Below are 26840 nucleotides of genomic sequence, written 5' to 3' on the forward strand. Positions count from 1 at the left end.
AACAACTAAATGGAGGACTGACCAGCTACGTTGTGTCATTATTTGTTTTCTTTAAATGTTCCAAGAGTGCCATGAAATTAATCCACTTTTAAAATTTTTTTCTATCCAATATGCTTTTCTCCCTCCAAAGTGACAAGGGATTCACATTTCTCTGTTTGCCTTTCAGAATCCCTTACAGTGTGACAGTGGCAGTCAGGTATCCAAGTCACATATTAAAACATCAGAGCCACCACTAGGATCCTTCCAGAGTTTCCATGGTTTTCAGAAATTGGGAGGCATATGGAAAAGAGTGAAAGTCCTTTATAGCCACTTTCCCCAAGCAGAGAGTTTCAAGCAGAGGGACAAGGATTATACTGTATGTTATACCACAAACGCAAACATTTCAGAATGTAAGCAAAACATTATCTTTTGGAAACTAATTGAACAACATCTACTGTGAATCTTTGAATGGGGTTATAGCCAGACATTGTGTGCATTTTCTAGAAGTTATCTACTAACACAACTAATTAGGGAAAGATGGGAAAGATCAAAATAAATGTCTAGACTATATATTTACTTTAAATAAATACAATTTTATTATTTTCCAATAGTAATATATATTAAACTACCACAGGAATCATGCCAAAAGTATTAATAAAAGATACAGAGTATCCAGTTTTAGATTAACACATTAACTATATGTAAATTAGATTTTAAAACAATTTGTCTAAAACAGTCCCTAAAATCTTACACCCAGGGATCCCTGGGTGGAGCAGCGGTTTGGCGCCTGCCTTTGACCCAGGGCGCGATCCTGGAGACCGGGGATCGAATCCCACGTCGGGCTCCCAGTGCATGGAGCCTGCTTCTCCCTCTGCCTATGTCTCTGCCTCTCTCTCTCTCTCTCTCTCTCTCTCTCTGTGACTATCATAAATAAATAAAAATTTTAAAAAAATCTTACACCCACTATAAATTTCTATATCAAGTCATTTTTATAGGTCTTAAGAAAAACTTTAGCATAATTAAATTCACTGTTAGTACAAATTCAGAATTAGTTAAAATTTAGAATCTTAAGGTTGGAAGAGATCTTAATTAGTCTAACAATCCAACACTCTATAATATCCTTACCAGTTAGTAAGCATATATTTGTTGAGCACATACTATGTGATAATCCCATTGTAGGTGGTTTTTAGCCTATTCTGAAGAAATCTACAAAAGGAGGAACTCCTCACCTCACAAAGCAACGCATTCCTCTTTGAGAAGCTCTGACAATTAACCATAAGCTGGCAGCAATGTATCCTCAGAATCTTTTCTTAGTACTTTTGCCTCTGACTTCCCTTTTGCACATATCAATATTCTGTTTTTAGTTTCATACTGCTTGAACTACTTGGAGCACTTAACACTAATGAACACACCTTCTTTTGAATTTCTGTTCTAGTTTCATTTCTTCTCCTCAAATTACATCTGATCCCCTGGTTATAACCTATTATATATATTGCACCCTACACTTTTCCTAGAGAACTTATGAGAGTTTGTAAATAAATGCTTAAGAGCATGGACCTTGGTGCCAAGCTGCCTGTATTCAAGTCCTGCTCTAACATACCCTAACTTATTTATACTTATTTATACTTTAGTTTCCTCACCTATAAAACAAGGGCAATAATGGTACCTACTTCATGGGTTGTTGAGTATTAAAGAAGTTAATATTTATAAAGTAGTTAGAACAATATAACTGGCAAGTACTAAGCACCATTTGTTTGTAAATTAAATGGATGATTCTGTAGGTCTCTGCTAGATTGCAAATTGTGCAAGGATAAGAAATCGTGTCTACTCTGCTTACCATGTTATCTTCACTGCCTAGTTCTATGTCTTTTGCATCAGAGTGCTTGTTGAACAAGTGAAGGAATAAGTGTAAAAGTGAAAGAAGACTGAAACAATGTAACTGAGACAGATTTTATTGTTTCATATGGAAAGAGTGCACACCCACCTAAGGCTCATCCCTATTCTAGACAATTTCCCTGGAACGTTCCTTCCTTGAAAGCACTTCACTGACTGCCCTTGGTCTTTTCCTCTTTCACATTTCTGATTACAGGAGCCCAGTGTTGGGAAATGCTTCTGGCCCCTTTAGTCTTGGCAACCTGCATAGATACCACTTTCTAGCATTCTGAATGGGCTCCCTGTTTGGCCTTCAGTTTTGTTCCTGCCCTTGATATTGGTGTTTCCCCGAAGTCCAAGGTCCTCAGCTTGTGTGAGTTTAAGCTGACATGGGAACCCAGGTCTTCTTACTTAGGGATGTGATGCCATCTAGCCTCTAGCAATCTACAGTTCTTGGATAGGATTCTAGCAATCCGCAGTTCTTGGATAGGTTAGGAAATTTGGCAATCTACTACGCAGAGTACTTTTTATTCTCCTCTTTATTTCTCAACCAAGGATCTTTCCATTTTGGCCAGATCTAAAGGTGTGGCTCCTATTCAAGGTTTGCTTTGCATGCATTTGATAAAGTCAGCTTTGCATTTGTAACTTGACTCCGTTTTGTTCTTATTGCTGTTGTTGAGTTCTCTGTCATGTTTTAAAAGGAGTACCTTTTAGCATTTAAAAATATTTTATTTATTTATTCATGAGAGACACAAGAGAGAGGCAAAGATACAGGCAGAGGGAGAAGCAGGCTCCATGCAGAGTGCTCAATGCAGGACTCGATCCTGGGTCCCCAGGATCACACCCTGGGCTGAAGGCAGGCACTAAACCACTGAGCCACCCAGGCTGCCCTCCTTTTAGCATTTAGATCCTGCAAAACACTGGGAACATGCTAGAAATTCTTTGGCAACAGGGAAGATTATGGGAGTACAAAATCAACACCGCTATAAAATAGGTGGAAAAGATCCTCATCATCTCTATGTAAGTATAAGTAGATTCTAGTTACCCAGATACAAGTCCTTCTCTAAATCTAAGACCATAAAAGAGTTGACTAGTAGAGTTGACTCCAGATGATATGGGTTTTTTTTTTTAAATTATTGAAATGTTCAAACCCTTCCAAAGACACCCACACGTGTACACACATGTACATCACATTTCAAAGTTAGTATCTCAGATTTTTATAAATGTTGATTTTGTTGTTGTTGTTGAAGATCTAATTGATGATATTATTTGCTATTTGCCTGATGTTAGGGTAAAGGTTTAAATTTTTTTTTTTTATCAAAGAGACTCAACACTTCAGTGGACTAAAAATAATGAAGTCTATTTTTCTCTCCTTTAACAGTCTCACCAGATGAATTAGGGGGCAGCTGTGCTTTACATAGTTATTCAAGGATCAAATTTCCCTCCATCTTTCTAACTTACTTCATTTGCCTTTCAGATCATCACACTTACCAGGTTAACTTTTTATTTTATTTTATTTTATTTTATTTATTTATTTACTTATTTATTTATTTATTGCCTCTCCTCCTCAGTTTTGGGAGGGCTAGTTCTCCCTCATCAACCCTACTTCTAAAGGTTATGGTACAGGGTTCAGTCCTTGGATTATCTTTCTTTTCTTTTCCTTTCTTTTCTTTTCTTTTCTTTTCTTTTGTTTCTTTTAAGATTTTATTTATTTACTTGAGAGAGTGAGAGAGACCATAAGCTGGGATGGGAGAGGGAGAAGCAGACTTCCCGCTGAGCAGGGAGCCCAACTCAGGGCTTGATCCTAGGACCCCAAGATCATGACCTGAGCTGAAGGCAGCCACTTAACCTACTGAACCACCCAAGCACCCCAGATCATCTCTTTTTTCTAAATCACTCACTCCCTGGGTGACCTTACCCAGTCTTGCAGTATTAAATATCATCTATATTGATGATTTCCAAATAAATACTCTTAGTCTATTTTGACCATATTTTTACTGGTCACTTAACACTTCAGTTGAAATCTAATGGGTACAACCTTGACATGTCCAAAACCAAGTTCCAAATATTTCCCTCCAAGTTCTCCTCTAGTCTTCCCAATCTAAATTAATGGCAATACCAGTTCTCAAGTTCCTCAAGCCAAAATCTTGACTCTCCCTTTTTTCCTATCTCATACCTCATATCTAGTCCCTCAGTAAATCCTCTTGGCTCTACCTTCAACATACATCCAGAATGCAACAGCTTCTCCCTCTCCCCCGCCCCCCCACCCCTGCCCTGTTGCCTTGTCTATTCCTGTGTTTGGTCTCATTTCATTTCCTATAATGGCCTAATACCTAGTCAACATTTCAAATCTCCCTTCTCTGCCTTATTTTTCTACTTAGCATTTGTTCCTAGAAAACTGTACGTTGTACTTATTTACCTTTTCTTATTGTCCATCTGAGCTCAAGCTGGGATTGGGCAGAGGCAGGGATTCTGGTCTCTTGTTCACTGATATATCCTCAGCACTTAGAATGCTGCCTGCAGGGAGTGGACTCTCAGTAAATGTTAGCTGCAAGAATGAACGATTCTTGCTTCTCCTCCATGGTCTAAAGACACATGTGCATGCAATTGTTTCAGGGCCTGAATCTGGAAATGGCACACATCACTACCATTTATGGTTTTCTTAGGGAGGTTTATGGGCCCACCCAGAACTCTGTAGTTTAGAAAAGGATGGAAAAAAACTTGGTGAACAGCTGGTAGTCTCTACCTTACCTGTTATTTACACAACTCATTTGTATCCAGAATGACAACTAAACCTGAGTTTGAAGTTCCAGAGGTAAATTACAAGCTGAAGGTAGACCAAGCTGTTCAAGAGCTTACAAACCCAAGAGTATTTAATAAACCATTGATCACTAGTTTGCTCTTTAAAGCATGGCTGAGGCAAATCCCATTTGAAAGGCTCTGCCAAGTCCCAGATTGTTACTAATTGCTTTAGATAGAAACTGCCCAGAACACACAGACTGTATTTTTAGACTTTTATTATTTTATTGCTCAAAACAACCTGCAGAAATAATATTGAAAATGAAGGGCAAAAAGAAGTGTGAGTCAAAACTCCTTAGACAGTATAATTAAAGAAACTTGTTACTGAGTTTCTGATTATCTCCTCAATTTCTAGAACTCCTGAAATAAAACAGTGGACTAAGTTTTCTCCTTCTAATAGATTCTAGAAATCTATGAAATGACTTCCAGAGAACTAAATGATATAGAAGTATGGGGTGTGGAAAATCTATAATCCAAAGTCCAAGCATAGATCTTCGCAGGAAACATAATATCAGATGTTGAAATTAATCGGTAGCCTAGCAGTAACGTTACTGTGCTTTATCTAAAGTTTAAAAAGTCTTAAGCCGCTTGCAGTCTTATAAAATAACTTAATCGAAGCTAGTTCCCACAGTTAGCAGATAGAATTTATGTTGTTTTGTGTCACAATATAAACATAATATAAACACACACACACAAAAAAAAACATTTGTTAATGAGGCCCTACTGTTTCAGCAAATGAAATGTATTACATATCTGAAAATGGTTCAGATGTATTACATATCTGACCATGGTTCATATCAGAAGGATTTATTATTTCCTCAAATGCAAGAATTCATGATATATTTTTTTTAAGATTTATTTATTCATGATAGAGAGAAAGAGAGAGAGAGGCAGAGACAGGAGGAGGGAGAAGCAGGCTCCATGCCCGGAGCCCGACGTGGGCCTTGATCCCGGGACTCCAGGATCGCGCCCTGGGCCAAAGGCAGGCGCTAAACAGCTGAGCCACCCAGGGATCCCCAAATTCATGATATTTTAAGTAGTAAGTTTTTTCCTCTGCCAAAGAATCCAAAGAAACCATTTCAAGTGAGTATCCTTTCCTCTGGTTTTCTGAAAACCAGATATGGATATGGATATGGATTGAATATCCATAAAGGATATTCAAATAAAGGCAGCTAGTGGGAGGAAGGCAGGAAGATGGGGTGTTTCAGTTGTATACTTAAAACTAATATCTCAATTGCTATAACTAAAAAAATCAGCTTCTAGATTTTTTTCTTCAAAGCCCTTTTTAGTAACTAACAGAATTTTGAATTTCATCTTCTTTACAATTTATTAACATATGTAAAACATTAACACGTAGGACATACAAAGTAAATATTTAGTTACTATTCTAGAAGTTCTTTTCTTAATTATGACTATCTCAGAAACTCTCAGTTTATTGAAGAAGTTATATATCTTGATGCTCTCAGCATTTACTTATTTTTATTTTTAAGGACTTCACAACTTGTTTGGAGATTATAAAGAATCCTCATACAAAGTGAGACAATACAACAAAGAAATTGAATAGTGTTTTCCATTTCAATAATACTTGAATATACTTTAACTATAACACTAAACAAAGCACCAACACAAATCAGAAAAGCAGAAGGGATCTCTATGCAATGCTAAATAAAACAGTGATTAGTGATGCACCCTTTCCTTCTTTACCAGCACTTCTCAAATACTAATTAATAAATCATTAGAACAACACTTTTAGAGATCATCCTTAAAATATTAGCATTATACCTAAATGGGTCCTTACGTTTCTTGAAAACTACATAAGTGCAAAGAAAAATTAATTTTTAAACAACTAAAATGTGGTACAAACTTTGGGGATCTATCACAACCTTGATAAAGCTTTGAATGGTAATCTGAATTTTACTCTCTCCCCTTAGAGCCATGTTCACAGCTGAGAAGTGCTCATTTCCCTTGCACTCTGGTATGGAATCTCTGGAGTTTTAATATGGGAATTAATGGAGTTACCTGGGTTGGCTTAGCCGGTTAAGTAGCTGGCTCTTTTTTTTTTTTTTTTTTTTTTTTTGTAGCTGGCTCTTAATTTCAGCTCAGATCATAATCTCAGGGTCCTGGGAAGTCTGCTTGAAGATTCTCTCTTCCTCTCCTTCTGCCCATCCCCCTGCTTGTGCTCGCTTACTCTCTCTCAAATAAATAAATCTTTAAAAATAATAAAATAAGGGATGCCTGGGTGGCTCAGCAGTTGAGCACCTGCCTTTGGCCTAGGGTGTGATCCTGGAGTCCCAGGATCGAGTCCCACATCAGGCTCCCTGCATGGAGCCTGCTTCTCCCTCTGCCTGTGTCTCTGCCTCACTCTCTCTGTATCTCTCATGGATAAATAAATAAAATCTTTTAAAAATAAATAAAATAAAATGGGACTCAATGGACAATCAAGAATTAGTAACGATGAAGCTTTTATGTCATACTGAGTCTGTATTGTTCATGTCAAATTTTATGGTTCAACTGCCTCGTCTAGCTGGCAATATCCATTTTTCATGATGTAAGACCAGCTTGAGATTAAGACTGGCCTGCGATGCTTTCTAGAAGGTCAACTGCACAATCCTGTGGCATATAGGACTTGAGAAATATTGTTCAAACTTCATACTGCTTAGTTCTATGAATCCAGCCCTCATCTGCCAAGACTTTAGAATCATTTTTCTTTGTGGCCATACTTCTGGTTGTCAAGTACGTATTTATTACTTTCCCATTTCTTTTACAGTTATACAAATGAGAGGAAAATGAAATGATTTTTCTACAGAGTAAGGCACATAATAAGTTAAGCATGAGTTCAGATTTACTGCCTTAGGACTAGAGGCTGTCAGTCGTCTACTGAGCAGTGTATGGAGTTCATATATATTGTGCAATCCTAGCACTTTTTTGTTCTCACTCTCAATCTTCTGAAACAATTATTCCATTGCCTCTCCAACCCATTCAGTTTCATTCTATAGCAGTCACAGTTGTCATCTTTAATACTTACTTAAAACCAAGAATTTAATATTCTTCTGACCTAACATATCTGTAAACAATAGATCATATATTTTATGTGATAGTCTATAAATAATTCTTTTAGACAACAGCTTCCTTCTTAAATATTTAATGGTTGAACTCATAAAAACATACCTTGAAATGATAGCCCTTTCCTCTACTAATCCATAGGTTTTCCCTGATTCATTGGGATTGTAAGTTTTGACACATAATTATACATATGCTTCCCAACACCAAACTTAAAAGAAAGAGAAATCACTTCCCAGGTGAAATGCAAAATATGTTGAATTGCATACTTACAAAAAAAATCTTATAAGGTACATGCTCTTTGGGATTATTGTTAGGATCTTAATCAAAAACAAATCCCAGCTCAGGCTTTGCAAATGTGGGCAGCACCATAGGCATTCTTTGGAGTGTTAAAGATTTGCAGCTTGGTATTTTTTGGTTACTCTTTCCTAAGAAACATACAGGAAAAAAATTTTTCAAGCTGAGGAGAAGGGTCAGTGAATGAGTTATTTAAACTCCCCTTTTATTTCTTGAGCTGATGGGTGGGAGGGAACAGCTTGCAAGGAGAGGTTCTGTTAGGGCAGGATGTTGGTTGAACAACTGTCTTCAGACTCACGTTTCAGGAGGGAACCTCTCTATTTACTGGCTCCTCCTTCTTGGAAGTTTACCCATGTGCTCGTGGCATTTAAAGTTTGTGGGAGATCAGTTAACATGAAGTATTTTCTTGCATGATTGCATAGTTTTCTCACAACCTTGATAAACCACTATCACCACCATTGATAACCTACAAAATGTGTTATGAAATGTGACCCTGTTTCTCTCACATTACATCCAAGGTGACACTATAATCCCTTTAAAAAAAAAAACACTACTGAGAAGCACTATCATTCAGGTCAGTAGCTGGGGTATCCCCCAATCCATCTGCCCACTGCAGGTCACTAACAACCACACTCCATCGTTAGGATAAAAATCACAAATGCTCAACATTGCCTAAGAAACCTGAATGGCATGTTCTCTGCCTACCCCCAACTTCAAGTCATACCCATGTCTGTCTCAGGCACCATGCAACAACCATTCTGGCTTTCTTATTTATTCTTCAAAAGGGCCAGACTTTCCCCACAAGATCTTTGCTGTTCTTTCTGCCCAGGATACTTTCCATCTTCCCAGCACTTACCTTCTATCCCTCACACCACACAGGCACATTCTCTGTCTCTCTCTCTCTGTCTCTCTGTCTCTCTCTCTCTCTCCTAAGTTCAACTCCAGCCTTCAACTCTCAGCTCTCAGCTTAACGTCATTTCCTCAAAATATGTCTTTCCCCAATGCCCAAATTTAATTTAGGCTCTACTATAACATGCCTCAAAGAATCCTGTACTTCTCTTTTAAAACACATATCATGGGGCACCTAGGTGGCTCAATTGGTTAAACGTCTGGCCATTGGCTCGGCTAGTGATCCTGAGGTCCTGGGATCAGGTCTCATATCAGGCTCCCTGCTCGCACTCCCACTCCCTCTGCTTGTGTGCTCTCTGTCAAGAAAATAAATAAATTTTTTTAAAAAAATAAATAAAACACATATCACTTTTTGAAAGTATGTATTTACTTTTATGACTTGGTTTTAAAGCTTTTTTTTTTTTTTTCCTCAATAGGCTCATAGCAAACTCTGTCAAGGTAATCTGGGTCTCTCACCTCTGTAATCCTGGCAACTAGTATGTAGTAAACAAATAAATATCAGTTGATTTTTTTTTCTTTTTCTTAGGACATGCCTTTTAATTGTCATAGAGCCAGTTCATGCTCAGAGATTGTTATCCAGCCCCAGTCATTCAACCATCCTTCAGAAGAACAACTAGCTCATTCCCTGACCGGTGCTAGCAGAAGGCCAGGTATAGGTGACCACAAAGTGCCTGTGCATGATAGTCAGAGGCTATTTGTATGCTTTCCTCTGTTCTCCACACAGATTGTATACTTTTCCCACTTTCTTCTAGACATTTTCCTCCACTAGCACAGTTAGAAGGTATTCAAGCACTCCCAGCAGCTGTTTGCATGTCTTCAAATGTTAGGTGAAGCTAAGGAATGTAATCTTTGCAGTGCCTCTACTCAAATTGTCGTATGTTATTGGCCCTGAACTCCAAGGAGACCACTTTGTAGAAGTGCCAAGTCTAATCCCTTATCCACAGAGTTCTTTGACTAGGAGAGTTTAATGAGCATGGCACTACTTTGTTGCAGGACAGGCATTGCCTCAAGGCCTCCTTATGAGCTATGGGGAAAGCCATAGTTGAAGCATGTTCAAGCTGGCAGTGTCACTGGCGCTGAGACAAGACACATCTATCTCATGCTCTTCTTTCCATATCATGTTATGAAGAGAATGCTGCTCAATTATAAAGTCTCATGGAGGGAACTTTGTGGCCCTCTATAGGCAGTCATCCATGGAGATAAGCATAATCCTAGAGCCCCCGGTAATAACTCCTAGTCCTTGACAGGCACTAAGTCATATGTATACTCTCCACGGCTTGGCCCTGACCCCTGGCTGTAGCCACACCAGAGATACCCCTTAGGATTCGTAAGGCCATAGCATGACTAGTAGCAGTTACAGATAAATTATTGTTAGAAATTCTTACTCTAAGCCAGCTGACTTTACATTTCTTGGGCCATTTGTTTTAAGTGTAGTTCCCTTGCAGTTCCTAATAGGTCTTGGCTATACATAATTTATGGCTTCTATTTTTAAAGTGCTATCAGAAATCAATAAGAATATAAACACACCACTGTTATAAATGTCCACATAGCAACTGTCATCCCATGCCATGCTATTCTTTTCACAGAGATAACTAGAACAATTGATGCCCTTTTTATATCAGTTGTTTCACTCAGGTTGAGCCACAGCTGAATGAAATATGAGCTAGTGTTAAGGAAGAGCACTCTACCCTGAGACTTTTAACTCAGGATGAGTCATTTAAAGCCTAGTTAGAACACAGCAGCACTGTAGCACAGTTGAGGTTTCAATATATTAAAGAATGTATAACATCTAGGTTATGTTGGGATATTTCTCCAACCAGCAAATCTAATTAAATTACTACCATGCAGATCACTTTGTGGCATTTATTGAAGTCTTTGACTGTATTACATGTGTTTTGCAATTTAACACCAAAATGTGATAATTGCTTTAATAATGGATCACCAATATCTTCATTAAGAGATCAACCAACATTTATTAAATGCCTACTATGTACCAGTCAACATGTCAGGTATCAGTGTTACCTGATGAATAAGTCGTATTCCTGCCTTCAAGGTGTTTACAATCTACTCTGTTTCCATATTTAAATTCTTCTCTAAACTCTGAAATATGGGCAATAGATCTCATTCATCTCTATATTCTAAGGGTGCCATTGAGTAGCTGGCATATAATAGGTACACAATCATGCTTATTATTCAAGTTAATGAATTAACAAATAAATGAATGACTGAATTAAGACACAGAAGCTCCTGAACAAATATTTGAAGATCTAGGCTGCCAGAACCCACCAGACCAAGAAGCAATATCCATTTTTTCCTCTCTTGAATTTAGAAAACAGAAGAGACATACTCTTTGCCACCATTCCTACCACTTGGCCCTCACCCAGCCTCCATACCTATTTTCCCATGCATACATCATTTCCCCCTGCTCTGGCATTTGTTTTATATGGACAAATTGTCTAGAATAACATAAGGACAAGGGTGTTGGGTTTAATAAATAGCTAATTAACCAGGGCTTTTTTTTTTTAATTTAAATTCAATTTGCCAACATATAGTGTAACACCCAGTGCTCATCCCATCAAGTCACCCAAAGCCATAAAATACCTAGGAATAAACCTAACCGAAGAGATAAAGGTTCTACACTCTAAAAACTACAGAACACTTATGAAAGAAATTGAAGAAGATGTAAAGGGATGGAAAAACATTCCATGCTCATGGATTGGAAGAATAAATATTGTGAAAATGTCTATACTATCCATAGCAATTTACATGTTCAATGCAATCCCTATCAAAATACCATGGACTTTCTTCAGAGAATTGGAACAAATAATCTTAAGATTTGTATGGAACCAGAAAAGACCCTGAATAGCCAGAGGAATGTTGAAAAAGAAAACCAAAGCTGGGGGCATCACAATGCCTGACTTCAAGCTGTATTACAAAGCTGTGATCATTAAGACAGCAAGGTACTGGCACAAAAACAGACACATAGATCAGTGGAACAGAATGGAGAACCCAGAAATGGACCATCAACTCCATAGTCAACTCATCTTTGACAAAGCAGGAAAGAATATCCACTGGAAAAAAGACAGTCTCTTCAATAAATGGTATTGGGAAAACTGGACAGCCACATACAGAAGAATGAAACTGGACCATTCTCTTATACCATACACAAAGATAAAGTCAAAATGGTTGGGAGACCTAAATGTGAGACAAGAATCCATCAAAATACTAGAGGAGAACACAGACCAACAACCTTTTTGAAGTTGGCCACAGCAACTTCTTGCAAAATATATTTATGTAGCCAGGGCTTCTTTCCCCTTCCATTTCCCAAAGTGAGTCACAAGGTCAGTTACCATCAGATTTTGATTTAAGATTCTTTCAATATGTGCATTTCCTTCTGTGAATTTATTAGACCCAGCCAGTGCTTCGGGGGCTCAAGAAATCAGGTGCTTTATAGGAAGTAGAATATAATACAAAAGTCAGTCAACTACTTGGATTCTAAAAGCCACCATGTATTTACAGTTTATTTAAGCTTTGGGTTTGAATGGGGCACCAGATTAGCCTGTGTTTCTCTACTGATAATGGCGAGAGTCAAGTTATCCCACTGAGTCTGGAAAGAGCCTATGCAAGTGATCACTCAGCAGGTTGCCTGAAGATACTAAGGTGCCAGCATTGAACACCTGGACACTTCCATGAAGAGATCCAAGAAGAATTGGGCTTTCTTGATCAAACTGTGGGCAAAGCTATAAGTAATGATAAAGGATGTTCAACATAATGTCCCTTCTTTGAATATAAATCTTAGCCTAGACATTTTTGCTTCTGGGTATGAAGTAATCAAAATTCATAAATCACTTTACTTTGAAGACTATAATATCTATGTGGATCAGAAAAAATCCTCAAAGAACTCTTTGGGAAAAATTATTTATTTGTTCAACTAAAAACTTACCTGCAAGGTGACAGGCAGCAAATTAGGTGAGTGTAGACCAGTTCCTGTTCCAGAGGATCACACAATCAAGGGAGGGAATAATTCCAAATGTATCAAATGCTGTGGAAAAACTTAGACAAACCTCTCTCAGGGCAAAATGATAAGAGCAACATCCTCTATTTCATGCAGAAGAGGAGATATGTGTAGCTCAGTTTTTAAAAGTGCAAGTCTGAAGGCAGATTACCCTATCCTACAGCCCACCATCAGGCCTCAGGATTAAGTGAGCCAATACAGGTCAAGCACTTCATAAACATTTACCACTTGCTAGCTACTCTCCCTGGACTAAAATGCCTGACTTATTCTATGCATTTCTATTTGAAACACTATCTGCTCCATGTGCAACTTCACTTTTTTCTCATTATTGAATAGCCATCCTCTCCCCCAAAACTTTAGTAAAAGTTTAAATACATATTATTATTATTGTTCATTAGCTGCTAAAAGTTGTTTCTAAGACTAATGAGGATATTGTCCAAAAAAAAAAAAAAAATCAGGCCTCAAAGAACATAGGTCCCAAGGGCAGAGCCAATTGAGGTGGCCCCAAGTGCAACACCAAGGAGTACTCAAGTCTTCCAGTGTCTAGGTAACCAGTGTTTTCTTCAATACACACGGATATATCCTTGAGCCCCAGGAGAGACAAAACTGACAAATTTTAAGGCAGGACCACAAGCAGTTCCAAAATACCTATTTAATTCCAAAAATTTTCCTTGGGCTACATTTTGAGAATAGGGCAGGGAGGGGAGGTACATTTCCCTACACCTTCACTTTCCATAGGGAGAGGGGTAAATTTCTAGCCCTAGGAGGAGAGAAAGTATTGGGGGCACAGCTGGATACTCAGGCAAGAAGAAATTATGTCTCTGATTGGTGATGTGGAGAAGAAGGTTCAGAACTTATCTTCAGTTCCATTTTCTCTATTTTAGACACCTGGTCTCAGGATGTTGTTGGTTGAACTGTGTCCCCATAAAAAAGATAGGTCAATGTCCTAACCCCCATACCTCAGCATGTGACGTATTTGGAAATAGGATCTAGATTACAGAGATAATCTAGTTAAAATGAGAGCCTCAGTGTAGTTTCTATCCTAATATGACCCATGTCTTTATAAAAAGGGGAAATTTAGACTCAGAAATGGACACACATAGGGGGAAGTCCACATGAAGAGAAAGGGAGAATGTTATGTGATGATGCAGGCAGAGGTAGGAATTACATTGCCACAAGCCAGAGAACATCCAGGGCTCCCAGAAACTGGAGGAAGCAAGGAAGGATTCCTCCCTATAGGTTTTAGAGGGAGTGGTCCTGACAATACCTTGATTTTAGATTTCTAGCCTCCAAAACTGTAAGATGTAAAGTTCTATTGCTCTAAGCCACCTCACTTGTGATACTTTGTTACAGTAGCCCTAGCACACTAATATACCAAGACAGACACTTACTTTGCTTACTCTGCAAGTAAGACACTTACTCTTGCTTACTCTTGCTTACTCTTCCCCCTACAAGGGAAGACTGCATATCCTTCCTGGCCTCTGACTGAGACATTTGAATCAAAGTGGGTGAAGTGGGGGTGGATAAGGCAGGGAGGTGTTGGATCATGTTAGCAAACCCACCAACATGCCTCCTCTAAACAGCTTTTATTGGTAGCAAAGCGAACATTTAGATCAGCATCTTATATTTCAATTGTTGAATTTGAAGGTCTGATTTTCTAATCTAAACTCCAAATCTAGGCAGAGGCACATAGTTTGCATGTATTAACTCACTTAACCTTCATAGCAGCCCTATAAGGGTATGTCTTACTGTTGTTATAACCATTTTACAGATGAAAAAGCTTAGTCCTCAAGCAGTCAAGTAATTTACCCAAGGACAATGAATGGTAAGTAAGGATTGGGTTGTAGGCAGCCTGGAGCGAGAGTCTGTCCTCCCTGCCTATGCAAAGACTACATTCTGAGAGCAATCCATTAAATAGTCCTATTAAAAAAGGGATCTCATGGTCAAATATATGAAACGAATCCTTGATGAAAAAAGTAAACATTTCTTTAGTCTCTTCTGATCTTCTCACAGCTTTTACAATGCCAATGTGCTTTATGACTCTTCCTCAGGATATGGAGTTCAGCATTTGGCCACAGAGCACTTTTCAAGAAGCATCTCTTGGGATTAATGTTCTGAGGAACACTAGTTTGGGAAATATGGAGAAACTACTCTGGTCGGGGGAGATACTTTTTGGTTTGGTCACAGATATAGGATTTTTTGTAATTTCTATATGTCAGTTAAAATACTAAGAAACTCCTTCCATTAAATTTTACTAAGAGTTATATGAGTTTTCATAGGTAAGGCTGGGCCATTCAGGCTGACACTGACACATACCCAAACCATTGCAGTAAAGGACAGTGGAATTGTTGTAACAGAGATACAAAGCAAGGTCAGCAGAAGACAAGGCTACATTTCAGAGGGGTAAAGGGATAATTTCATGGATGAGGTGGAGTTTGAGCAGGACTTGAAGGATAGGCAATTATTTAGGATTAACTATTTTAGGCCTAAATCAACTCTGCGCCAGGATAGAGTCAGAAATCCTAGTGACTCTGAAGGTCAGTTATGATCCTAGAGTTTGTACAGGGCTAGTAGTCCTACAGCTAAGCAAAGACCACAAAATTGGCAGCCCCTAGGAAAGATGTGACCAACAGACTCTTGTTTGGCAAGCATAATATGCTGGTACATATATGTGTATATGTATGTACAGCATTCCTCCCTCTTATCCATGGTTTCGCTTTTCACAGTTTCAGTTACCCCCAGTCAACTATGGTCTGAAAGTAGTATAATCTTCCTTCTGACATATCATCAGAAGGTCAATAGTAGCCTAATGCTACGTCATGACAGACTGTGGCCTTCACTTCGCTTCATCTCACCACATGGGCATTTTGTCATCTCACATCATCACGAAAAGGGTAAGTAAAGTAAATAAGCTATTTTGAGAAAGAGAGAGATAACATTCATGTAAATTTTATTACAGTATGTTGCTGTAATTGTTCTATTTTATCATTAGTTATTGTTGTTCATCTCTTACTGTGCCTAATCTATAAATTAAACTTTATCGTAGGTATGTATGTATGGGAGAAAACATAGCATATATAGGGCTTGGTACTATCGGTGATTGGAGGCATCCACTGGGGGTCTTGGAATGTATCCTCCATGGATAAGGAGGGATTACTATACAAGTGTAGGTTTAATTTAATACGTGTACTCTTGGGTCCCAACATCAATCCCATCTGATTGGTAAATCCTGGTCAGGGACCTGGTCCCTGAAGTCATCTGAGTCTCCCTCTTCTAGGGTGGTATAACTATGTACTGCAGCTAAACGATGCAGTGCCTCTACTCATCTACCAACATATTAATATGACAATATCATGGAAAACTTGACAGTTGGATCTCTGTTGGGGAATACATATGAAATATCCCTCTGGATATGGTACGCTGATTCTTCCTATATTGGTTATCACAACCTCTCTCCAAAATGGATAAGCACATACCTGTGCTTAGCCCTGCCTATAGCATTTGAGTTCAGTAATTTTTATAATGGATTATATTACATTAAACTTGGCAGATCTATCATTCTTTTAAATATGCTGGGAACAGGAGAAGCATAGGATGCCAAATAATTTAAAACGTAATCTTTAAAAATCATTAGATAATGATCCACAGGCCAACTAAGTCATTTCCCTTAGGGGCTTTTTAGGTTTGTTTTGAAATCTTTTATAGTTTTGGTGGTTCTTCTGAACAAATATAGTAGTTTCATTAATGTTCAGAAAGTAAACAGTGTGTGTTTACACCATATTGTTATGGTTATAGGCACTCAAGTGTAATAAAATATATCCTTACATATGATACTCTTGTAGAGCTTTGACCACAAGAACTATTCTATGCCTCCTTATAATTATTGCCACACAGGGTCTGGACAAAGATACCAACAGAAAGCTATTGTGGGCCTCTTACCATTTTTCTCAAGAGGGGCAGAGGTAGGAAATCACTCTTTTTACTTCTCCTATGGAATTCAGTCCTCACGACTTGAAGCTATATCACACATGGAACTGGGTTTTCTTTTCTCTTGCAATAGACATCTTCTAGTGAGGACACTGATTCTGAGAGATCACAGGATTCCACAGAGCAGTGCCACAGAAATGCCCCAACTGCTTCCTAGCTTCCCCTCCCTCTGAAGGGGCACCCAGGCCCCAGGTGGGAAGACCTGGGCAGAGCAGTTGTGCTAGTGAGACCTTCCTCTCCCTTTTTAGATATCCTTTGTGAGCCTTCCTCTCCTGGGGAGTGGAGGGGGGAGGGACTACACATGCACTGAAAGAGGCCATATATTTAAATTTTTATAAGTGAATGGACAGCCATTAGCTGAAAAGGGTGGGGTAGGTGACTTTGCTTTTCTTTATAAACTCTGCACCATTTGATTTGTTAACTAAGTATTATTATCTTAATTTCTAAAAAATGTTTAAGTCCACCCTTGAATGTTGGAGCTGCTGTGTACTTTTGTTGCCCCTTGGGGGCAAAGCTTACTGGAAGAGCTTTCCACACTTTCCATCTCTCCTTTCTCACCTTTCATTCAATGTATTTTATTTTATTTTTTTCAGATTTTATTTATTTATTCATGAAAGACACACAGAGACAGAATGAGAGAGAGAGAGAGAGAGGCAGAGACATAGGCAGAGGGAGAAGCAGGCTCCATGTAGGAAGCCCAATGTGGGACTCTATCCCAGGACTCCAGGATCATGCCCTGAGCCAAAGGCAGGTGCTCAACCACTGAGCCTTCCAGGTGTCCCTCATTCAATGTACTTTAAAAAGCTACAATGTATAACTGATTTTTATCCAGTATATACATACAGTTTTTAAATATCTAGCCAGTACTTAAAAGGCTTTAGTAAACACTAATAACACTGCCCTACCCAGTCCACAATCCTGCTCGCCACCCTACTCACAGTATAAACCACTTCCAACTTTTATGTTGCTTCTACTAGTAATTATTTATGTATTTAAAATTATATTATTATACTGCTATTTATTGATCTATTTTAAACATTTTCTATATACTTCCTGTTACAGAAGTTAAAGTATGTCATGAGAGATGTACACACACACACACACACACACACACACACATACATCCTTTTCCTTCCTCGTCCTCTCAGTATAGCTTTATTACAATTTTTGGCTGTCAGCAATCATTTACATTACTATATCCAGGAAATATTCACTGTTCAATCCAAGTTGCATATAATGAATATTTCCTTTTCATACAACATTTTCTTTTTTCCTGGAGTCAAAACTACCATTTCTTTAGCTTCGCATATGTCTACCATTTATTTCATTTTAAATTCTTTCCAAGAGATCTACTGAACCTCTATGAATAAATATTCCCAAACATTTGAACACATTCATACCATTTTTCACCTAGAGACCTCCCTCCATAAGCCCTCTGTCTTCGTTCTAGTTGGGAGAGGTTGGCTGCCCTCTAGAAAGGCTTGGGGCATAACAACTTCTTCACTCTTCTAATGGATCCTTTTGCATTTATCATGGTGGAATGGACACCATAATAAACCAATCTGAAAATGTATTAAAAGACACAATCGACATTTATTTCTTACTTACTGCTGTGGACTGAATTGTATCCCCCTCTAAATTCATATATTATGGGATGCCTGGATGGCTCAGAGGTTGAGCTTTTGCCTTTGGCTCAAGATGTGATCCCAGAGTCCTGGGATCGAGTCCCACGTCAGGCTCCCTGCATGGAGCCTGCTTCTCCCTCTGCCTGTGTCTCTGCCTCTCTCTGTGTCTCTCATGAATGAATAAATAAAATATTAAAAAATAAAAGAATGAATGAATAAATGAATAAAAAAATAAATTTCATACACTGAAGCCCTAATCCCATGTGACTGTATTTGGAGATAGTGTATTTGGGAGGTAATTAAGGTTAAAGGAGATTATAAGGATGGGGTCCTAATTGGATAAGCTTGATAGCTTTATAAGAAGAGGAAGAGAAAGAAATCCTTCTCTCCACCATGTGAGGACACAACTAGCTTTCTGTAAGCCAGGAAGAGGCCTTTCATCAGATTTCCCAGCTTCCAAAACTGTGGGAAATAAATAAGTGGTTACGCCATCTAGTCTATTGCATTTTATTATAGTGGTCTGAGCAGACTAAGGCAGTACCTTTTCACTGGGTGAATCTGAAAAATATCAGTATTTGTCAGTCTTAGGGTTAATTTAGGTTCTCCAGAGAAGAATCCTCCAATCTGTTTACCAGTCTGTTGACAGAATTCTGAGAGTGTAGCAGAGAAAAGAGTCTAAGAACTATAATTCAGCACAGAAATGTTCATTCTACCCACATTCTTACAACTCTGTGCCTTGTTCTGTCCTTTCACTGGACTAAGTGTCCTGAAGTCAAGAATCTCTCTCTAACCCAGTTTCTCCAGAGAATAAGATTCCTTGAGCAGGCTGGTAGCATATGGGAATGTAGTCTGCTGGCTGGGTCATGTAAGGAAGGGGACCAGTAAGCTCAATCATTGCATAAAAACTTTCAACCAACATCTCTGTTTTCATCCAGATACTCACCTCTACCTTCTGAAGTATCTGCTGGATCCAAGTGCAGAACATCTAAAGAGCTCTACATGGCAAACTGACTTGTTTCTCATCAAAATTCTTCAACTCTGCTACTGCACCCAGGTATCTAGGTGTATATGCTGCATGCCCTGCTAAGTCAGCTTCTACTTCATATGCATTCCATTTTCCAAAAATGTGTTGACATGGCCTTATCTGCCATTGCCTCCTTTCCCATTAATTTTGACCTTGTGGTTTATTATCTTTTGTTGTTCCTCTTTTCTTTCTTGGTGGAAATATTTTAAGATGCAGTCCCCCAGTATATCCTCAAGCCATTCTGGCAAACTCTACCTTGGTTTCCATCTCCCCATAAAACTGTCCTTACCAAGGTTGGCAAGTATCTCTATTATTGCCAGTGTGGTGGGGGCTCTTCTAAACATATCTTACACAGCACAGTAGGACATGATACTGTTGATCTCTATCTTCATGCCCCACTCCTCTCCAAACATCTGCTGGTTTTCTCTCGCATAAATGCTTCTAATCACCCACCTCTTTTATTGGTTTCTCCATCTTCCATCTCTACTTGAGAACAAAATGTTGGAGTTTCCCAGGTGTTAATACTGAATTTTCTCTTTCCTAGTTGTGACTTTGCCTTGGGTAATTTCATCAAATTCTCATAGGTTTAACTATTTTCCACTCCCAGATTAGTATTTCCAGGCTTCCCCTCTCCTTGGACTCATCCATCCAACTGCCTAATTTTTTATACCTCTTACACACCCACAAATCCTACCCCTCATCTGGGAACTTCTCTCTGTCTCTAGGTTGATGTCACTAGTCTACAACCATTGTGTCCTGTCTCTAAAAAAAAGATAGTAGCCACGTCAAATAAAGCTCTAGCATCAAACTTGTGACAATTGCTGGGAGGTTCCTGCATGGGAGCTACCAACATCTGCAGGGACATATCTTTTGACAATTGGGAGAGAGGCCCTCACTCAGAGATCCTCTTGCCTTCATATACTCCAAGTCATTATCCTCCAAAAAGAAAAGTTTTCCCATTAATTCAAATTTCTTCTATTTTATGAAGAGGGAAAAAATGCTGAGATGATCTTTTAAAACAATTCACTGTGGTAGAAACCACCAAAACAATACAGAAATCAGAAAAACAGCAATAAAATTTTCCATTTGGGGAAGGGAGAAAAACACAACTAGGAAAGCATTCCTTTGCTTTTTTCTCTCTGCCACCCAAGTTCTATTTGTACTTGACAAGGCCAAACTAAACTTTTTGCCTTGTTAGGAACTGCAAGGATTTTTCCATTCTTTTTTTTTTTTTTCCTTTCTCCCTAGACCACAGCAGCTCTCTTCCAGTATAGCTAGTTGACTTCAACTTTTCACCATAATTCTATTGGATTTCTCTCCCCATTTTCTCTGGAGAATGTTATTTGAGTACATATTTCAGTGCAAAAAAAAAAAAAAGGAAGGAAATTTTAGTTGATTTTTTAAAAAAATTACTACTCAGTAAAACAAGGATGCTACCAGATAAAAAAGAATTCTTTCTTTTAAACATGTCTTCATTTTGTAGGAACCGTATATTCATCCTTCCGTTGTTGGTGCTGTGAAAGATTTCATGGGAGCAGTCCTAAGACTAACGAATTGCTTTATTAAATGGTGGCCCAATTTGCTTTGGTTTATTGACTGTTTCATTCATTTCCTTAATATTTCTGCTCATGCAAAGGAAAAACAGTGCAGTGGTTCTGAAGCCAGATGGTTAGGTTTAAATCCCAGCCTAGCTACTTAGCTGTGTGACCATGTGCATGTCACTTAACCATTATCCCTCAGTTTCCTCATGCTGTTGATATACAAGATTGTGACATGGCCAGTGTATTCTAAATGCAATTTAAGTGCTAGTTACATCTAAAGGCTAGGTATACATTTGTTGCTAGGAATCAAATGATAGGTAAGACCAACATCTCACTCTATGGGGCTTTCTAGTAGTAAGATTTAAGCAAACAACTTCACTTAAGCCTCAGTTTAATTATTTGTAATCCAGCATCTCCCTCATAGGATTGTTGTGGGAATCACCAAAGATATGCTAAGGAAAATGCTTAATAGGGTGTGGTGAATATTAAACACTCAATGTGAGCTAACATTGTTCAGCAATAAAGGTAGATAATTAAACAGCTGTAGGGATGTAATAACTTATGGTCGTGAAGTTTAGGGTGCTATACAAGCACCCACTAGAATATCTAAATTGAATGAGTTAGCCCAAAAGAGAAGTGGAAGACAATTTTCAGACAGGTGAAATCACTGGTTTAAACAAACTGGAAGTTTCAGATAGTGAAGAATGACAACCGGAAGTGGCAAGCTTTAAAATCAGAGCAGTAGGTAGAAATCAAGTCCTAATAGACCTTTCAGCTATTCTCAGAGTTGTACTTCATCCTGAGAACTGGGTGAAACGAGAAGTCATGTAATGGGCTCAGGTAGGGGAGTCACCTTTAGAAAGAGCCTGATGGCTGCAAGAACATGGAATGGGCTGGAGGGGCCTAAACCAGAGGCAGGAAATCTTTTGGAAGCTACCGCCCGTTCTAGGTTCTAAGTGAGGGATGGAAGGCGGTGGCCTGGGACAGGGTAGTGACAGTGGGATGTAGAGACTTGATGTGCTTCCTTGGTCCTGCCACTTTGGAGAGCACTTCCTGATTTCAGTTTGCAGTCCTCTTTTTGACTTACATAGATTCTCCCGTGACCACTTATTTGGCTCACCTCTCACCTACCAAAGTGAGGGGAATTTTTTGTTCTCCTGCAAATTCCCAAAACATCCTGCCAGGGCAGCAGGCCCTTAAGAGTTCACCAGTGTTTGCTGGTTTGAGGGCTGATTGTTTCCCACAAAGAGAACAATTCTTAATCAAATACTGCTTGAGGCTCATACCATTTGTTTTGCATGCTGCCATCTGGAGCTGCCCCCAGATATGTCATGTGACGGGAGTGCTGCAGAGATGATTAGGACTGCAGTTTTCCATCTAGAAAGTTAATGTTTACCTCACTGGGAGAAGTGCAAGTACTTCTCCGTGAAATGAAATAATGAGTTACCAACTTCTTCACCACCTGACCATACTTTATCCAACTACTTAAAAATAGTTCCTCTAGAAACAACTTGGGTATTGGGCAATGAAGAGGATGTATTTAGCTTTTTCCTGGGAACCCAACCCACCCCAGTCATTTAATTCACCACGAGAGTTCAATGTGACTAGGCATAATCAGATACAGGAGTCCTGGGTTGTGATAAGATAAGTAAGCAATAAATATCTTATTCAAATAAAAAGACATGACATTTTAGAGGTTATTTGCCTCCATATTTCTCTCCTAGACCATTATGGGATTTGGGGAGGAGAGAGTTTTATGGGTTTTGTTTCCAGCACCATCTTTGTTCGCTAGAAGCCCCATCAGAATAGCCTCAAGCAAAATCATAGGTAAAGGAAGTGAATTTAGACAGCACTTCCCACTTTTTATGACTCTGCATTGCCAGCCTTCAATGTCTTCACTCGATACTCTCTTGGAAATAGGAAAACTAATGAACCAATTCCCATAATAATTCTTTAGTATGTTTGTCTTAGTATCAGGTGGACGTAGTCCCAGAGAATCAAAGGTGATCTCAGATTCAGAGGGCCTGCAGAATTTGCTGAAAAACATAAATTTGGGGGTCATGAAGCTAACAGGAGGAAGTCCAAGTCAGAACCAGTTTACTTGAGATCAACGTCCAACCTGAGAGCCATGAACATCCGGTCTTCCTGCCCTCCTCTCTGGCAATCCCCTGTGTAGCCTTGACATTTAATTCCACAAACCTTCCAACACACTAACTTCAGATCTCTAGCTACCACTACAGTAGGAAGCGTCACTCTGTGGGACTTATGCCAAAAGTTCCCTTGACCAGCATTGGGTTAAATAATATCCCTTGCAATTGTGCCCACTCCAAAATGATAAATTTATAATCTGTCTCTCTCTCTCTGAAAGCAGCAGCCTCAAACCTGCACTTCAAGTTCATGGAGACTTCAGGATTTATCCCTTTTCCTGGTCTCCGCTATCTCTAGTTTTAGGGCCTCTCTGATCTGATTCTATTCCTTCATTCACAGAACTAAATTTCATAGCTTTTTTACTTTATTAGATATTGTTCTAGACCAATTGCTCTCATCCTTGGCTGTACACTGAATCATTCAAAGACCTTTAAAAAAAATACTGTGCCAGGGCACCTGGGTGGTTCAGTGGTTGAGGGGCAGCCTTTGACTCAGGTCTTGATCCTGGGGTTCTGAAATTGAGTCCTGCATCAGGCTCCCTGAAGGAAGCCTACTTCTCCCTCTGCCTATGGCTCTGCCTCCCTGTGTCTCTCATGAATAAATAAATAAAATATTTTAAAAAATTTAAAAAATACTGTGCCTGGGACCCGTCCAGAGATTCCAATTTAAGTGGTTCGTGGTGTAGTTTAGGCTTCAGGGATTTCTAAAGCTCTCCCAGTGATTCTAATCCACAGATAAGGTTAGAGACTGCTGGTCCAGAGATATAGCAATGACCAAGAAAATAAGGCAGAGCTCATATTCTAACAAGTTCAAATTCTATCCCTCCTCTGAGTAAACAGTGCCTTAATAACCTCACCAGTGTACCCTTCTACTAAACTTGCTCTTCCTGGTTCTGGTCCTAGATGAAACCATCTAACTGCCCCTTCTCAAGCACTCAGGTGTCCTGGCACAGCTGTGTTAAAGATATAATTCTGCTGATTAACTTCATTATATATTTACGAGCTCCATCCTCAGCTTGGCTCTCAACCTTGGCAAATTTTTACTTATCTTTTGCCAGCTTCCTTTTTCATTTCTGAAAGCAGATATCTCCAATCTTTATCTCTCTCTCTCTCTGAAAACCCTCTATCAAGATCCTACCTCTCTCACTCTCAGCTGTTAACTCAATCTCTGATTTAACAAGTAGTACAGGAGTAAACTCCAGGTCAGAAGCTTTGCTTCTCTGAAATTGCTCTGGCAAAGGACACCAGTGACCTCCCTGACAAATGCAATATTTGCTTTCCTGTCCTCATCCGTTCTATAGCAGAGGGTATTGATCATGACGGTTCTTTACTTAAAATGACCACAGTCTGGTCAAGATAATGTGGAATCGGAGGCCAGGAAATAGGTGGAGATGAGAAGAGCAGGCTGCTTTCCTTTCACTGTCTCCTTGATGAAAGCCCAGTTGTGACAGAGAACTCTGCTATCAACAGACAATGCCTGGGAATCCATGGTCAGATTACGTGGCCAAGAGAAGGTCATTTGCTACAGGCAAAGGGCCCCATAGTCTTAGTTGACTAAATAATTGGCAAATCATGACACTCAAGAAATCATTTTGCATCACTGTACCCTTTGGAATGTTTCCACAAATTAATTCGAATTACTTAAGATCCTGAGTATGGGTTATCTGCAGATTTCTGAGGAAAGGCTATTTAGGGAAGCTCTGAATTACAAAGCTCAGAGTGATTTTTGTTGTATGTTTGTACAGTCTTGTAAAATCCCAAGTCCCTTTAACTTGGGACTTTCTGGAGCATACCTACATAACTGCTTACCTTGCCTTCATGGTGGCTTCTTTTTTCTCCTAATTTTCTAACGTTTAAAGATAACGTTAAACCTGACCAAAGAGCATTTTCCCACCGCAGTTACAGATGATGTAATGTTAATAACTTAGGCTACATTTAAATTGTATAGTAGTTGGTATAGGGGAGGGGTTTGGGAGAATAATTGGTTAAATTAAACTCTGAAGTCATTGGTCTTTTTTTTTTTTTTTAAGATTTTATTTATTCATTCATGAGAGACACACAGAGAGAGAGGCAGAGACACAGGCAGAGGGAGAAGCAGGCTCCATGCAGGGAGCCCGATGCGGGACTCAATCCTGGGACTACAGGATCACACCCTGGGCCAAAGGCAGGTGCCAAACCGCTGAGCCACCCAGGGATCCCTGGTCTTTTTAATTTGCCCTACTATGCTTATTCCCAGCTGGGATCTTCCAGTTGAGAATCTCGATGGAGTTCAATGCTCTTAGAAATACCTTATCATAAACCAACCTGTCATGGACTCCCAAAACTCTGTAGGAAGCTATGATGGTTATTCTCTCTTTGCCCTTCCAGATCCATTCTCACCCTACTCAGCCCTGTTCTGTAGCCTTGGACTCTGAGCTTTCCTGCCTGTACCATCTGACCTTCCTTCCTCCCTTCAGGTCAATCACCAGCAGGAAATCTAAGAGGAGAGAGGTCAGGATCACTGTTCATCTCACTCTCTGCACTCTGAATGGCTACATTTCTCCACCTAAGGCCACAGCTTCTCTCTAGAAGCTTCTTTTTATGGTGCTAGCTCTTACTGGCACTGGAGATCTCTTTCCCTCCCTTCCTCTCCAGGCCCAGGGGTGATAATGACTTCCAATGTCCCTGGGTGCTTCATCATTTCTTGTTTCATCTTTGTACTGGCTTCTCTGACTACATCCTTTATAAATAGTCCCTTCATTAGACTACTTAGTTAATCTCTTTGGGTATGCCAACTTTTTCCTGCCAAGACCCTATTTTGAGTATATGTACACCCATATGCCTATGGTGTAACATTTTGGTGAATATAATTACTACTATTATTCTATGTTTTCCTCTTAACTTTTTCTGTTGATTTAGTTATATACAACGGGAACTAACTAGCATGTTGTGAAGGGTGTTATCCTAGAGATGATGGGGTAGGGGGAAGCCAGGAGCCAGAAGTGGTTGGCCCTGGTAGTCACAATTAAAGTGGGTTCTAAGCAGATTGTCATGCAGTCCATGAGATGGGGCAAAAACCTTTGAAAATAAATGTGAAATAAATACATTAACTGTTTCTGAGTGAAATATGATCACATTCTGATAAATGTAATTCTAATGTGTTCATATTATTTTCCCAACTGTATTGAGAACACTTTGAAAATTGATTGATTGATTTAGGGAGCACACATGAATGGGGGCAGAGGGGACCTACAGCAGACCAACAGACTGAGCAAGGGGCTGATCTCACCACCCTGACATCATTTCCTGAGATGAAATCAAAAGTCTGACCCTTAAACTAATGAGTCACCCAGGTGCTCCTGTGTTGAGAACACTTTGAAACCAGGGATATATGCTACACCTTTGGTCTCCCTTATAAAACTCAGCATATAGTAGGTACTTGATAAATGCTTATGGGATAGATGGACTCAATATAGATGAAAAGTGCAGTTAATCAAATGTATTTATAGAGTAGCAACAGAGTAGTAATATAGGTGGCTAAGTGGAGAAACCTAGAATACATATAATAAATAAGATAAATTTTTTCCCTTCAAATTTAAGTGGAAG

General features: G+C 39.1%; 1 protein-coding gene and 1 long non-coding RNA gene across 2 annotated transcripts in view; one reads left to right on the top strand and one right to left on the bottom strand.

Moving 5' to 3' along the window:
- The window catches only part of PAPSS1 (3'-phosphoadenosine 5'-phosphosulfate synthase 1), a 185037-nt gene that overhangs the window by 147778 nt on the left and 10419 nt on the right, over positions 1–26840 (bottom strand). The gene's annotated exons all lie outside the window — the stretch shown is intronic.
- Positions 15665–21832, top strand: LOC121493776. The gene is made up of 3 exons (XR_005988555.1): positions 15665–15825; positions 19479–19597; positions 21051–21832. It is a non-coding gene; the product is annotated as an uncharacterized LOC121493776 (long non-coding RNA).

Source organism: Vulpes lagopus, chromosome 6 (assembly GCF_018345385.1).
Source record: "Vulpes lagopus strain Blue_001 chromosome 6, ASM1834538v1, whole genome shotgun sequence".
Lineage (NCBI taxonomy): Eukaryota > Metazoa > Chordata > Mammalia > Carnivora > Canidae > Vulpes > Vulpes lagopus.